Source organism: Dasypus novemcinctus, chromosome 4 (assembly GCF_030445035.2).
Source record: "Dasypus novemcinctus isolate mDasNov1 chromosome 4, mDasNov1.1.hap2, whole genome shotgun sequence".
In the NCBI taxonomy this organism is placed as follows: domain Eukaryota; kingdom Metazoa; phylum Chordata; class Mammalia; order Cingulata; family Dasypodidae; genus Dasypus; species Dasypus novemcinctus.
The window spans coordinates 73,259,795-73,276,239 of NC_080676.1; positions in this window are offsets into that span (position 1 = coordinate 73,259,795).

A 16,445-nucleotide genomic window follows, 5' to 3' on the forward strand; every position below is an offset into this window, starting at 1 on the left:
ATGAACACCTGGGTTAGTTCCACTTTTTGGCAATTGTGAATAACACCACTATGAACATTGGTGTGCAGATGTCTGTCCATGCCACTGCTTTCAGTTCTGCTGGGTATATACCTATAGTGGTATTGACAGGTCACACGGCAGGTCTATATTCGACTTCTTTAGGGATTGCCAAATAGTCCTCCACAGTGGCTGGACCATTCTACATTCCCACTGGATAAGGGTTCCTATCTCTCCACATCCTCTCCAACACTTACAGTTCTCTGTCTTTTTAATAGTAGCCATTCTAATAGATATGAAATGATATCTCATTGTAGTTTTTTTTTCATTGTGGTTTTGATTTATAATTTCCCAATGGCTAATGATGTTGAACATTTTTTCATGTTTTTTTTTTTTTGCCATTTGTATTTCTTCTTTCTACTAATGTCTATTCAAGTCTTTTGCCCATTTATTAATCAGGTTGTTTGTCTTTTTATTGTTTGAGTTGTAGCATCTCCCTATATGTCATGAACGTTAAACCCTTATCAGATATGTGATTTTGAAATATTTTCTCCCATTGAGTTGGCTGCTTTTTCACCCTTTTGCCAAAGTCCTTTGGACTTTGTCAAATACTTTGCAAAAGTGTTTAATTTTGAGGAGGTCCCATTTATCTATTTTTTCTTTAGTTGTGCATGCTTTGGGTATAAGGTCCAAGAAACCACTACTTACCACAAGGTCTTTAAGATGCTTCCCTACATTTTCATCTAGTAGTTCTATGGCCCAGACTTTTACATATAGGGCTTTGATCCATTTTGTAGTTGATTCTTGTGTAGGGAGTGAAATAGGGATCCACATTTTGTCCCAAAATGTGGGCTTGGTAGGTGTGTCAAAAACAAGTTGATGGTAGAGGTGAGGGTTTATTTCCGGACTCTCAATTCTGTTCCACTCATGTATGTCTATCTTTATGCCAATACCATGCTGGTTTGAGCACTGTAGCTTTACATTATGATCCAAGGTCAGGCAGTGAGAGTCCTCCTACATTGCTCTTCTTTTTAAACATGCTTTTGGCTCTTTGGGTGCACTTGCCAATCTAAATAAGTTTGGTAATCGACCTTTCTATTTCTGTAAAGTAGGCTGTTGGAATTTTGATTGGTATTGAATCTATATATCAGTTTTGGTAGGACTGACAGCTTCATGATATTTAGTCTTCCAATCCATGAAGGCAGAATGTCTTTCCATTTGTTTAGTTCTGCATTGATTTCTTTTAGCATCGTTTTTGTAGTTTTCCATGTATAGGTCCTATACTGCCTTAGTTAAATTGATTCCTAGGTATTTGAGTCTTTTTATTGCTAGTGTAAATGGAATGTTCCCTGATTACTTCCTCAAATTGTTCAGTACAAGTGCACAGAAATATTGATTTTGTGTGTTGATCTTGTATCCTGCTACTAAATGCTATTTAAGATATTTAAGAATTTTCTAAATATAAGATCATGTCATCTGAAAACAGTAAGAGTTTTACTTCTTTTCCTACTTGGATGCCTTTTATGTTTTTTCCTTGTCTAATTGCTCTAGCTAGAACTTCTAACACAATGTTGAATAACAGTGGTGATAGGGGCATTCTTGTCTTGATCCCAATCTTAAAGAGAAAGGTTTCAACCTTTTCCCCATGAGTATGATGTTGGCTGTGGGTTTTTCATATACAATATGTCTTTTATCATACTGAGGAATTTTCCTTCTATCCTATCTTTCAAAGTGTTTCTATCAAGAGAGGATGCTGGATTTTGTTGAATGCCTTTTCTGTATTAATTGAGATGATCGTGTAGCTTTTTCCTTCAATTTGTTAATGTGATGAATTATGTTGAGTGGTTTTCTTATCAATCACCCTTGCGTACCAGGAATTAATCCCACTCAGTCATGGTGTATAATTTTTTTTTTAAGGAGGTAATGGGGATTGAACCCAGGACCTTGTACATGGGAGGCAGGAGAATAACACCTGAGCTACATCTACTCCCCAGTGTATAATTCTTTTGATATGCTGTCAGATTCTATTTGCAAGTATTTTGTTGAGAATTTCTAATCTATGTTCATTAGAGAGATTGGTCTGTAATCTTCTTTTCTCGTAGTGTCTTTATCTGACTTTGGTATTAGAGTGATGTTGACTTCATAAAATGTGTTTGGTACTTTTCCCTTCTCTTTAATTTTTTGGAAGCGTTTAAACAGGATTGGTGTTAATTCTTTTTAAAATGCTTGGTAGAATTCACCTGTGAAGCCATCTGGTCCTAGACTTTACATTGTTGGGAGATTTTTGATGACTGATTCAATGTCTTTAAATGTAATTGGTTTGTGGAGTCTTGTATTTCTTGTGGAGGCAGTGTAGGTTGTTTGTGCATTTTTAGGAATTTTTACATCCCTTCTGGGTTGTCTAGTTTGTTGGCAGTTTCTCATAATATCCAGTTTTGATTCTTTTTATTTCTGTGGGGTCAGTCGTACTTCTCCCTTTTCATTTCAGATTGTATTATTTTGAATCTTCTCTCTTTTTTTCTTTGTTAGTCTAGCTAGGGGTTTGTCAATTTTATTGATCTTCTCAAAGAACCAGCTTTTGGTTTTGTTGATTTTCTCTATGTTTTCTTGTTCTCTATTTCATTTATTTTTGCTCTAATCTTTATTATTTTTTTACTTCTGCTTGCTTTGGGAATGGTTTCCTGATCATTTTCTAGTTTCTCCATTGTTCAGTTAGATATTTATTTTAGCTCTTCTTTTTTAATGTAGGTATTTAGGACTCTAAATTTCCCTCTTAGCCCTGCCTTCACAGTATCCCATACCTTTTTTAAAAAATAAGGAACTTTATTTTTTTTAATTTATTTTTTTAATTTCTCTCCTCTTTCCCCCTCCCCCACCCCAGTTGTCTGCTCTCTTTGTCCATTTGCTGCATGTTCTTCTTTTGTCCGCTTCTGTTGTCAGTGGCATGGGAATCTGTGTTTCTTTTTGTTGCATCATCTTGCTGCGTCAACTTTCCGTGTGTGTGGCGCCATTCTTGGGCAGGCTGCACTTTCTTTCACACTGGATGGCTTTCCTTACGGGACACACTCCTTGCACGTGGGGCTTCCCTACATGGGGGACACCCCTGCGTGGCAGGGCACTCCTTGCATGCATAAGCACTGCGCATAGGCCAGCTCTACACGGGTCAAGGAGGCCCAGGTCTTGAACTGCGGACCTCCCATGTGGTAGACGGATGCCCTATCCACTGGGCCAAGTCCGCTTCCCTATCCCATACATTTTGATACGTTGTGTTCTCATTTTCATTTGTCTCAATATATTCAATAATTTCACATAAAATTTCTTCTTTAACCCACTTATCATTTAGGAGTGTATTTTTCAACCACCATATACATTTGCAAATTTTCCCTTTTCCTGTCTATTATTGATTTCCAGTTTCATTCCATTATGATGTGAGAAGTTGCTTTGTATAATTTCAATCTTTTTATATTTATTGAGAACTGCCTCATGACGTAACATGTGGTCTATCTTGGAGAAAGATCCATGAGCACTTGAAAAGAATGTATAACTCGCTGATTTAGGCTGCAACGTTCTGTATGTCTGTTAGGTCTAGCTCATTTATCATATTGTTCAAGTTCTCTGTTTCCTTGTTGCTCTTCTGTCTAGTTGTTCTATCTAATGATGTGAGTGGTGTGTTGAAGTCTCCAACAGTTATTGTTGAGATGTTAATTTCTTCCTTCAGTTGTGCCAGTTTGCCTGATATATTTTGAGGGACCCTGGGTAGGTGCATAGACATTTATGACTGTTACATCTTCCTAGTAGGTTGTCCCTTTTATTAATATAGAATGGCCTTCTGTATCTCTTATAACATTTTTGCATTTATACTCTATTTTATCTGATACTAGTATAGCTATCCCTTCTCTTTTTGGGTTACTGTTTGTGTGGAATATCTTTTTCCATTCTGTCACTTTCAACTGGTTTGTATCCCTGGGTCTAAGGTAAGTCTCTTGTAAGCAGCATGTGGATGGTTCATGTTTTTTTAATTCATTCAGTCATCCTATATCTTTTTTTTTATTCCCCTTCCCCTCCCTGGCCCTGCTGTTTTTGCTGTGTCCATTCACTATTGATCTTCTGTATCTATTTCTCTTTGTCTTTTCTTCTCATCTTCCTCCTCTAGGATTCACTGGGATTTGATCCTGGGGACCTTAGATGTGGAGAGAGGGTCCCTGTCAATTGTGCCACCCAAGTTCCTGGTCTCTCCTGCATGTCACCTTGACTCTCCCCTTCATCTCTCTTTTGTTGCATCATCATCTTGCTGTGTGACTCACTTGCATGGGCACTGGCTCACTGCGTGGGCACTCGGCTTGCTGCACAGGCACTGGCTCACCACACGGGCACTCACGCGGGGACTTGACTCAGCATGTGGGCACTTGGCTTGCCACACGAGCACTGGCTCACCACGTGGGTACACACATGGGCACTCGCCTCACCATGCAGGCACTCATGAGCACTTGGCTCATTGCACAGGCACTTGGCATGCCACGTGGACACTCATGTGGGAACTGGCTCACCACATGGGCACTCAGCTCACCGCATAGTCACTCGGCTCACCGTACAGGCACTCGGGTCACCACACGGGTACTGGCTCACTGCACAGACACACTTTCTCTTCTTCTTTTTCACCAGGAGGCCCCAGGGATTGAACCCAGCTCCTCCATCTGGTAGGCAGAGACCTTATCACATGAGCCATACCCACTTCCCCATCCTTTATCTTTTCATTGGGGAGTTTAATCCATTTACGTTCAGTGATATTAGTTTAAAGGTATTATTTACTTCCACAATTTTATTCTTTGGTTTTCATAAATACCTTATTTCGGTCTGTTTTTTAGTCTTTTGGTTATCCTTTCTGCTCTTCTTGCCTTCTATGCTCTCCTCCAAGCCTCTCTCTCCTGTCTTTTTCTTTCAGCCTGTAAGGCTCCCTTTACAATTCCTGCGAAGGTGAATTCTTTTGTATAAACTCTCCAAGTTTCTGTTTGTTTGTGAATATTTTAAACTTACCTTTACATTTGAAGGACAATTTTGCTGGATAAAATATTCTCAGCTGGCAGTTTTTCTCTTTTCAGTGTCTTGATTACCACTGTCTTCTCACCTCCATGGTTTCTGATGGGAAATCTGCGCTATGTCTTACTAAGTATCCCTTGTTTGTCGTGGTTTATTTCACCATTGCTGCTCTCAGAATTTTCTCTTTATATTTGACATTTGACATTCTGTGTAGTATGTGTCTTGGAGTAGGTCTATTCAGATTTATTCTGATTGGGGTACACTATGCTTCTTGGACATGTAAGTTCATTGTGTCATGACTGCTGGGAAATTTTTAGCTATTGTTTCCTCAAATACTCTTTCTGTCACTTTTCCCTTCTCTTCTCCTTCTGGAACTCCCATGGCATGTATGTTGTTGCTTTTCATGTTATCATTAAACTCTCTGAACCCCTGCTCAATTTTTCCATTCTTTTTCTGTCTCTTAATTTTAGCTTTCTGTCTTTGGTATCATTTATTACTTTTTCAATGATTCTGAGTCTGCTTTTGAATACCTCTAATGTTCAGCACCCACTATGAGATAGCTCTTTGTCTGTTTGCTTGTTGTTGTTTTTCTCATTGTCTGCTCATTGACTGCCCGCTTTTTCTTTAGGAGACACCAGAAAACAAACCCATGTTTGTTACATGTGGGAGGTCAGTGCCCAACTGCTTAAGCTATATCCACTCCCCACTCATTTGTTTTTGCTCATTGGTTTTTGCTTGTTGTCCGTTTGTTGGGTTGGGTTTGTTTTGTTCATTATCCTTGCTGGTGCCTGCTCACTGTCTGCTTGGTCTCTGCTGTCTTCTCTAGGAGGTACTAGGAACCGAACCTGGGACCCCCCATGTGGGAGGCAGGCACTCAATGGCTTGAGCAACATCTGCTCCCTGTGGTTTTTTTCCTTTTTCCTTTTTTTCAGAAGATATCAGGGATTGAACCTGGGACCTTGTACATGGGAAGCAGGCACTCAAACCACTGAGCTACAACTGCTGCCCTATAATGTGATTTTTAAAATCACCCCCCCACTTTGCAGCTTGCTTATTTGTCTGCTCTCTGTGTCCATTCGCTGTGCACTCTTCTGTGTTTTTACTTGTCTCCCTTTTTGTTGCATCACCTTTGCTGAGTTGGCTCTCTGCAGCACTTGTGGGCCGGTGGCACTCCACTGTGCTTGCGGGCCGGCAGCTCTCCACAGAGTGTGGGTGAGACTGCCTTCACAAGGAGGCCCTGGGATGTGAAGCCAGGGTCTCCCATATGGTAGACGGGAGCCCAACTGATTGAGCCACAGCTGCTTCCCTCTAATGTGATTTTGTTCTCACCTATCATATCTTTCATTCCCATGAGCTGTTACTTTACTATGAAGGTTTACAAATTCTTCTTTGTCCTTACTCAGTATCTTCTTGATGTCCTCTATCTCTTTTGCCATATTGTCTTTCTAAGTCATTAATTTTATTTTGGAAATTTGTACAAATCTTATTATTTGTCTCAAATCCTGTGTCTTATCTGGGTCTTTGATAGATTCCTTTGCTTGGGCCATTTCCACCATTTTCTTAGTATGGCTTATACTTTTTTTCTGATGTCTAGGCATCTGATTATGATGGTGAGTTTACTCTGTTGCTCATTCTCTCTTTTGTAAGGACTTAGTGGTGGGACACTGTATTATTGTTCTTTGATTCTTAGTTAGAACTGTTTTGGGTCATTAGGATTGTCCCTGTTAGTTGCTCAGATCTGAACTCTGGACCCAGTAATGTGTTGCAGACCTCCTTCCAAGGGCCTTGGGAGGGAGGCTGTAAAGGTCGGTAAAAGACTCCCTTACTTATTTAATTCCCTCACATGCACTTCCTTGGATGGCCAGCAGATGGCACTCTTCACAGGCCTCTAGGTTCGAAGTCCGGTTGGAGTGTGTTTGCTGAAACAGGGACGCAATCAGTGTGGCAGAGGTTCCTGCCTGAAGGCTAAGGGTGTAGCAAATCAAATTTTCTCAAGATAATTCGACATTTGCTAGCAGGCCCCTCTCTTTCCCTGGGTAGGAAGTAATTCCACTCCCCTCTGCATCCTCATCAACCACTCCCAGTCCGTAGGGAGGGCATTCAAGAGGGTCAGATCTCTTTAGACCCACTCAGGCTCCCAAAGGAAACAATGGCTGGAAGGGCTCGTGGACACAGCAGACCGAACGTATGGGTCATAACCTGAATCATCCTTAGGCTGTGTCCCACTGTCTCCCGTGTCCTGGGGAGGTGGGTCCATAACCCACACTATCACCCTACTTAACTTCCTCGGTAATAAAGGATATCGTGTTTCCTCAAGCAAAGGACAATTTTTTAAATCTGAAGCAACCTATCTGGGGCTCCACCTTTCCCCCTCACATAAGCATCTAAGTGCAGACCGAATCCAGCTCATCAACAACTATCCCCTCCCACAGACTGAAACAGACCTCTTTTCTTTTCTAAAGCTTGTCAATTTTTTCCGTCTCTGGATTCCAAGCTTTGAATCAAATCTAAACCTCTTGACCAAGCTGCTTCTGGCAATTTACATGAGCCAGTTGATCACCCCCTATTGCTCAAACTTCCTGTCAATCAGCTTAACTTAAAGAAGTCTTATTAACTGCACCTGCTCTAGCTCTCCCCAATCCTTCTAAACCTTTCACTCTCCACATAGATGCCCAACACGGATATGCCCTAGGAATCTTAACGCAGTCATATGGCCCTGACAACCGAATCATTGCCTAGTTCTCCAAATAGTTAAATCCCATAACTCTCGGCTAGCCTACCTGCCTCAAAGTCCTTGCTGCTGCTTTCCTCCTAGTCTAAGGAAGTTGTAAACTGTCTCTAATAAATCATCTCCATGTTTTTCCCTCACATTCCCTATCTCCTCTTTTAACTCACAAAGCTACTGTGTCTATCTCCTCTACCTGTCTTCAAACTCTTCTTGCAACTCTTCTACAAAATCCTGGCATCTTCTTACATGACTGAGAAATCCTGCCACCCTCCTCCCCGTTGATCCCAACCCATCCCCGAAAACATCGGACACAGATCACACTCATGATCGTGGTGATGTGCTTGATCTCCTCACTAAACCTCTTCCCAATATTTCAGATACTCCTCTTCCTAATCCTACTCACACATGGTTTGTTGATGGCACCTCCAGTAAACTTAACAATTCCACCAAGGCCAGATATGCTATTGTTACCTTAACTGACACCGTTGAATCGGGTCCTCTCCCACCTGGCACAACCTCACAACAAGCTGAGCTCATAGCCCTCACCAGCGCAATAGTCAGAAGCTAGGGGCAAGCCCTAAACATCTACACTGACTCCAGATACGCATACCACATCCTTTATTCATATGCCCTCATCTAGTGGGAGAGAGGGTTCCTAACCTCCAGTGTATCCTCCATTGTTAACAAAGATCTCATCCTATGATTGCTCAAAGCTGCATCACATCCAACCCAAGCTGCTATAATTCACTGCAAAGGGCACCAAAAATTGAAGTCCCCCATATCTGTTGGCAATAACCGAGCCCACGCTGCAGCCAAAGCGTCGGCGTCCCAACTCCACCCGGGTTTGCCTTCCACTGTCACACTCGTTCTCCTAGCACTTCCCTATAGTGCCCTCACCCCACACACCTGAAGAAACTCTAAAACTTCCCCTTGTGGGAACAAAGGAAATCGAGGGATGGTTCATAAAAGACGGGAATATCCTTTTACCCAAATTGCAAAAACATAACATTCTCACTTCTTTATACAATCAATACCAGGTAGGACACAAACCACTCTCATTACTCCTATGTAATTCTCTTCATTGTCCTGATCTCTCAACACCTAAAGATAGCACAAGAGACTGTTCTATTTGTCAACAAACTAATGTCCACGGAAATCCTACTTCTCTTTCTTATAAAACATACCAATATAGAGGCTCCAAGTCGGTACAAGATTGGCGATTAGACTTGACCCACATGCCAGTGGTGAAAAAGATTAAGTATCTCTTAGTCCTCATAGACACCTTCTCTGGGTGGAAAGCATTCCCAGCAACCTCAGAATGGGCAGATGTTAAAATCCTGTTAACAGAAATAATTCCCAGATTGGCCTTCCCTCATCCCTGCAGTCAGACAACAGAAGGGTAAGTAAAAACTTCACAAATTACGCAAGGTATCTGAAGTGCCCTAGGAATAACTTGGAAGTTATATATCCCCTACAGACCCCAATCCTCCGCGAAGGTTGAGCGAATGGATGGAATCTTAAAACAACATTTAACCAAACTAGCAATGTAGATACAAGCACCTTGGATTGAACTACTCCTGGCTCTCATGAGAACCCAAACCCTTCCTTGAAAACCGCATTTCCTTAGCCGCCTTACAATCATGCACGGATGCCCCTTCACCCTCACTAACATTTCTTCTCAGCCATCAGATTTCAAGTGTAACCTACTCAGCTTAACCCAAATGCGGACCCTCCTCCATCAGCTAACTGACTCTATGCTTCCTGCGCCGGAACCCTCTGCTCCCGCCCTACCTATTCACCCAGGTGACTGGGTACACCTGAAAACCTTTCACCCTAAACCCTTAACCCCAAGATGTACTGGGCCTTTTCTTGTTCTCCTGACCACTCCCGCCGCAGCAAAACTTTTAAACTTTCCATGGTGGATACACTTTTCTAGGTTGAAATCTGCCCCATCGCCTCCTGTGAACAGTAAAATTCCAGATCCTGAAACTGCAGACAGTACAACACCGAAACTTGAGATAAGTACAACTGCGAACCTCTCAGAGATCTGCGGTTGAAGCTCACAAAGCACAGAGGTGACAAAACCTCAGATCAGACCTCTCACAACATCAACCCACATGATACACAGAGTTAACACCTTTTGTAATATTTTCTCCATGACCTTGACTGACTATGTCATCTCTCTACCCTTTCAATCGAACAAGATGTAGACATTATTCAGGATTTGTGTTTGCAAGGAGACTTCTCTGATTTTCATCCTGAAGAAATCATCTTCTTTTCCTTTGCTACCCTTTTCTTTTTCTTTGCTGACTAAAATCTCTCTGCAATGAATTTTCTGCATCTCACTCTTCCACTCCTCTTCATACCAACCTCTCAAAGACCCCCTATCATCCCCTTATAGGAACTGTTCAAACCATAGCAACTGCAATTAAACATTCTGATTGCTGGATACACCCCAAGCATACCTGCGCTGAAACCTTATCCCTACTTGCCTTTCCTGTAAGTCCAGAAACCCTCCTGCACGTTCTCCCACAATTCACTGAATTTGGAGGCTGATGGGTTACAGAACCACCCCCCTTAATTTACCAGAATATGAAGTTATACTTATTCTTCATCAGACCTTAAACATCTCTCATTTGGTAGAAAATTCAAATTCCATTGGAATAGTCACAGTCCCAATGGATAGACCTTTCTTATGCTGTAAGTATCTGTCTGTACAACCTTATGCAACTAATTTGGGCCATATACCCACTACATCCTGTAATTATACTCTACTCTTTAACACTACTACACTGCACTGGCAGACAAATTTAAAAGTGCCAAACAAGCATCTTAAATCAAACCTATTTTGAAACAACTTGGGCATTAATCAAACATTACTTACATGAATAAGTAATAAAAATTACAGTGAAGCTGTATGGTGCTTTAACAGCTCTTACAGACCGACTGAATTATTTGGAATAGGAACACAATCAGAACAACCATACAACTTAACCAGATTAAAACCCAGAAAAAATCCTAAAAACTTCTTCACTTTTCTTTTCTGAAATCTCTGTCAAACCAAACAAACATATAATCCTTCCAAACCCTATTATTCTCCTTCATATGTTAATGTAATATATGGCAGAACCCAAATATTCAGCATTCCCAATCACCCGCACTCTTATTTCAGCCCCTCAGGCCCCTCAACAACGCTAAGGCTTGCTGGCACAGGTTTTTACTTTCTGTGTGGAAATACTGCATACCTAACACTTCCTACAGTGTGGACTGGAACTTGTACCATAGTATCTATCATCCGAAATGCCACCATCCTAAAATCCCAAGGCATGGCCTCCTCTGGACAAATACCTAACCTTGGCTCTTTTCTTGAAACCTCACTTTGGCCTCAACAATTAGTCATCTTGCTCCCTTACATTTCCATATGACATTTAGGGTCAGCGTTTCCATTTCTGCAAGAAAAAAGGCAGTTGGAATTTTGATAAGGATTGTACTGAATCTGTAGGTCAATTTGGGGAGTATTGCTATCTTAATATTAAGACTTCCAAACCATAAACATGGGATATCTTTCCATTTGTTTAGGTCTTCTTTAATTTCTTTCAACGAAGTTTTTAAGTCTTCAGTGTACAGGTCTTGCACTTCCTTGATTAAATTTATTTTTATGTATTTTACTCTTTTTGATGCTATTATAAATGGAATTGTTTTCATAATTTCCTTTCTGGGGAAGTGAACTTGGTCCAATGGATAGGGCATCCGTCTACCACACGGGAGGTCCGCGGTTCAAACCCTGGGCCGCCTTGACCCGTGTGGAGCTGGCCCATGTGCAGTGCTGATGCGCGCAAGCAGTGCCGTGCCACGCAGGGGTGTCCCCCACATAGGGGATCCCTATGCGCAAGGAGTGCACCCCGTAAGGAGAGCCGCCCAGCACGAAAGAAAGTGCAGCCTGCCCAAGAATGGCGCCGCACACACAGAGAGCTGACACAACAAGATGATGCAACAAAAAGAAACACAGATTCCCGGTGCCGCTGATAAGGATAGAAGCGGTCACAGAAGAACACACAGTGAATGGACACAGAGAGCAGACAACTGGGGGGGAGGTGGGGAAAGGGGAGAGAAATAAATAAAAAATAAATCTTTTAAAAAAATTTCCTTTCTGGATTGTACATTGCTAGTGTAATAACTGTCTTTTTTTTTTTTTTAAAGATTTATTTATTTATTTCTCTCCCCTTCCCCGCCACCCTGGTTGTCTGTTCTCTGTGTCTATTTGGTGTGTCTTCTTAGTCCGCTTCCATCAGCAGCACGGGAATCTGTTTCTTTTTGTTGCGTCATCTTGTATCAGCTCTCTGTGTGTGCTGCACCATTCCTGGGCAGGCTGCCCTTTCTTTCGTGCTGGGCAGCTCTCCTTACGGGGCGCACTCCTTGTGTGCAGGGCTCACCTATGTGGGGGACACCCCTGCATGACAGGGCACTCCTTGCATGCGTCAGCACTGCACATGGGCAAGCACCACACAGGTCAAGGAGGTCCGGGGTTTGAACCGCGGACCTCCCACGTGGTAGACAGTCGCCCTAACCACTGGGCCAAGTCTGCCGCCCTGTAACTGACTTTCGTATGTTTGTCTTGTATCCTGCAATTTTATGGAATTTGGTTACTCACTCAGGATTTTTTTTTAGGTACCGGAGTCTGGGTATTGAACCTAGGACTTTGTATGTGGGAAGCCGGCCCTCAACCGCTGAGACACATCGACTGAGTTGGCTTTTTTGTTTGTTTTGCTTGTTGTCTTTGTTTTTTCAGGAGGCACCTGGAACTGAATCCAGGATCTTCCATGTGAGAAACAGATTCTCAACCACTTGAGCCACATTCGCTTCCCAGGAAGCAGACTTTTGAACATATTAATAAATGGAGGTCATTAGCTGGATGAAGAGGCAGTAGATTTTTCTTTAAGGTGGCTTTAGAGTTTCCTATATACAAGAATATGTCATCTCTGAATAGAGATAGTTTTGCTCTTTCTTTCCAATCTGAATGGCTTTTATTTTTCTTGTCTAATTGTCCTAGTTAGAATTTCCAGCACAATGTTGAATAGAAATGGCAATAATGGACATCCTTGTCTTGTTCTCACTCTTAGGGGGATAGCTTTCAGTCTTTCATCCTTAAATCTTTCATCAAACTATTAGGTGTAGGTTTTTCTTTTTTTTTAAAAAAAGATTCGTTTATTTATTTGTTTCTCTCCCCTTCTCCCCCCTCCCCGCACCCCAGTTGTCTGTTCTCTGTGTCTATTTGCTGCGTGTTCTTTGTCCGCTTCTGTTGTCAGCGGCACAGGAATCTGTGTTTCTTTTTGTTGCGTCATCTTGCTATGTCAGCTCTCCATGTGTGCGTCGCCATTCCTGGGCAGGCTGCACTTTTCTTTCGCACTGGGCGGCTCTCCTTACAGGGCGCACTCCTTGCGTGTGGGGCTCCCCTGCGCTGGGACACCCCTGCGTGGCAGGGCACTGCTTGCGCGCATCAGCACTGCGCATGGGCCAGCTCCACACGGGTCGAGGAGGCCCGGGGTTTGAACCGCGGACCTCCCATGTGGTAGACGGACGCCCTAACCACTGGGCCAAGTCCGCTTCCCCAGGTGTAGGTTTTTCATAGATACCTTTTATCAGATTAAGGATGTTGCATTTCGGTTTGTTGAGTATATGACAAAAAAGTGATGGATTTCATGAAATGCTTTTTCTGTATCTTTTGAAATGATAGTGTGTTTTTTTTTAGTATAGATTGATTTTTGTATCTTGAGCCAAACTTGCATTCCTGGCATAAATCCCACTTGGTCCTGTTGTAGAATCCTTTTAATATGCTGCTAGGTCAGGTTTGCTAGTATTCTGTTGAGGATTTTTGCACCTATATTTATAAGGAATATTGGTCTGTGGTTTTGTTTTACGATATTTTTGTCTGACTTTCATGTCAGGATAATAATGGCCTCATAGAATGAACTAGGAAGTGTTCTCTCCTCTTCAATCTTTTGGAAAAGTTTGCGAAGAACTGGTATTAATTTTTCTTTAAATATTTGGTAGAATTCACCAGGGAGGCATATAACAATTCTCTTTTGAAGAGACTACCATGTTATCAACCTTATTTTCCCATCTTCAAATGAAATATAGACTGAATCTTTGTTGGCATTTTGAGTGAGTCAAATGATATTCTAACATCACTTTTATCAACATCATGAAATTTTGCCTCTTTTGCAAGATTTGCAATTTCACTTTGCAATAAATTTTCATTGTGCCTGCAATTAACATTGCTTTACACTGAAGTTGGGATAGGAGAGGGAGATGCTAGTTTTAAATGAAAGGAGATGCTTGAGTTGGGACTCATTTCTTAAGAGAGTTCATTAATGAATATTTTTGCGCTATGACATTTTTATTTACTACGTAACATAACTTCAGAGATTCAAATGATGACAACTAGGAATACAAAAAAAAGAGAAAGAAACTATATTCTAAAATTGCAATAAAAAATAATCATGGTGCAAGAATCAATAGATTAATGGAACAAAAAGTCCAGAAACAGATTGTTACAGGTTGGTTCCGCAGGAGGCAGATTCTAGAGATTAGCTTGCTGAATGTTTATTAGGAAATGATTTGGGGAGCAACAATATGTGGAAGGTAGAGGAAAGAAGCAGACTGAGCCCAATTAAATATATATATATATATATATAAAATGTTTACAAATGTATTGATTAGAATAAGTAAAATTTAACCCAACATCCTTTTTATAGGACAGTAGTAATTTTCCCAAGTTTAAACCTTTATAGAAGCCCTTCTCTGAATTCAGATTTTTAGGAAATCATTTTAAAGTTTTCCTGAAAATTAATTAGCTTGTAAAATATATTTACACTTTCCCATATTAAGGCTCACAGTGATAGCATGTAGGGCATTTTATGTATGCCTGGATTCTGATAGGATAGCCCCAGGTAAGGAAGAATTTTGAAAAACTTAGTCTCTTGATCTTTACAATTGGATCATTCTTTCCATATATTTTGGGTCAATATGTCAATCAGGGAAAGATTTTAAGTAGATTAAAAACTATTAATCAGGGAAGCCTGACCGTGCCAGAGCCATGGTCATAACCTCCAAAATGGAAGATCTGGAAATGGCACAAAAAGCATAAAAAAATAATTTATTGTATGCTCATCAGAAAATAAAACATTAGAAACTGTATCAACAATATTCTGACACCAACGACTACAAGCAGGTTTCCTCATCTGGGTTACTCAATCATGTGCCATGAATTCTCATTCTGCCACCCCTGGCTCAACAATCTACACTCACAAAGCCATCTGTTTCTGGTTGATACAGTCCTACAGTCCTGAGTGTCAGGTCCCCAGGGAAAGTGAGGTGTCTACTCCGGTAGTGGTTCTAGTTTGAAGCAACAGAAGACCCCGGATGGTTAAGTAGGAAGAGTTGGTTTGAAGGATACTGAGTGGCTCACAGCATGGTTGAGAGAGCTGGAGACAGGTTTGAGGCTAAGCTTCTAGGAACACACCCAAATTTATCTGAGGGAACCACTGCGGTTATGGAGGACTCAGAGCTGCAGCTGCCTCAGGGGCCACTTCTGTGCAGGAACTTGACTGCAGCTGTGCAGCTCCCTCCAGCCCTGAAGCCACTTTTGCACCAGGACTAAACCTCTCAACCATGGCTACTACCAGAGTCACTCCCTCTTACATCCCTGTCCTGAGAAAAGGTTTTCCTGGGGTTTCTCTGAACAGGTGATGGCTGAGTCACTGGCCTGTGCGCCAGTGGCAAGGGAGGCTGGGAAAATGGATATCTGGCGTTTTCAATCTCCAATTGGGATGGGGAAATGGTTGTTTGCTCCTCATCAAGATACATGACGTGGAGGGTGGGGAGAGGGTGGATGTAGCTCAAGTGGTTGAGCACTTGCTTCCCATATATGAGGTCCCAGGTTCAATCCCCAGGACCTCCTAAAAACAAACAAATGAAAAAACAACAACTCTCATTGAGGAGTGGATGTAGCTCAATGGTTGAGTGCCTGCTTCCCATGTACGAGGTCCTAGGTTCAATCCCCAGAACCTCCAAAAAAGAGATAAACGATGGTGGGGAATCCTCCAAACCCAGAGGAATTCAGATGTTCCATGGCCAAACCAAACAAGAAATGTCAGCTCCATGTAACAGAAAACTTACTTATTCTCTGACATAATAAGCAGCACAGAGGTAGGCAGTTCAGGGCTGGGCAGTGACTCAACCATGTCATCAAGTTCTGTTGGTTAGCATGGTTGACTAACGGGACCAAGATGGCACCCCCCAGCCAGCATGTCTAGGTTCAAGACAAGAAGAAGGGGCAATACTGTGCCAACTGCATCTTTCCCCCTTGTATCAAGAAAGCAAAAACATTTCTAGAAACCCTCAATGGACATCCACTATATCTTGTTAGCCAGAATTGTGTTATGAAGCCAATCCTGACATGAGGGAAGCTGGGAAATTATTTTGCTAAGTAGGTTGAATGCCCCCCACTCCCAAAGTGGGATTTTATAACATGAAAAAGGAGAAAATGGAGATGGAGTGGGCAATGAGCACTGTTTGCTTTGATTAGTAGTGGGCCTGAAAGGGTGATTGGAATCACCAACCTTCTCTCCAAGTGTTTCTCTCATGTCAATCCCCAGCAAGTGTGGGGGTGCTGGTGGAAGTG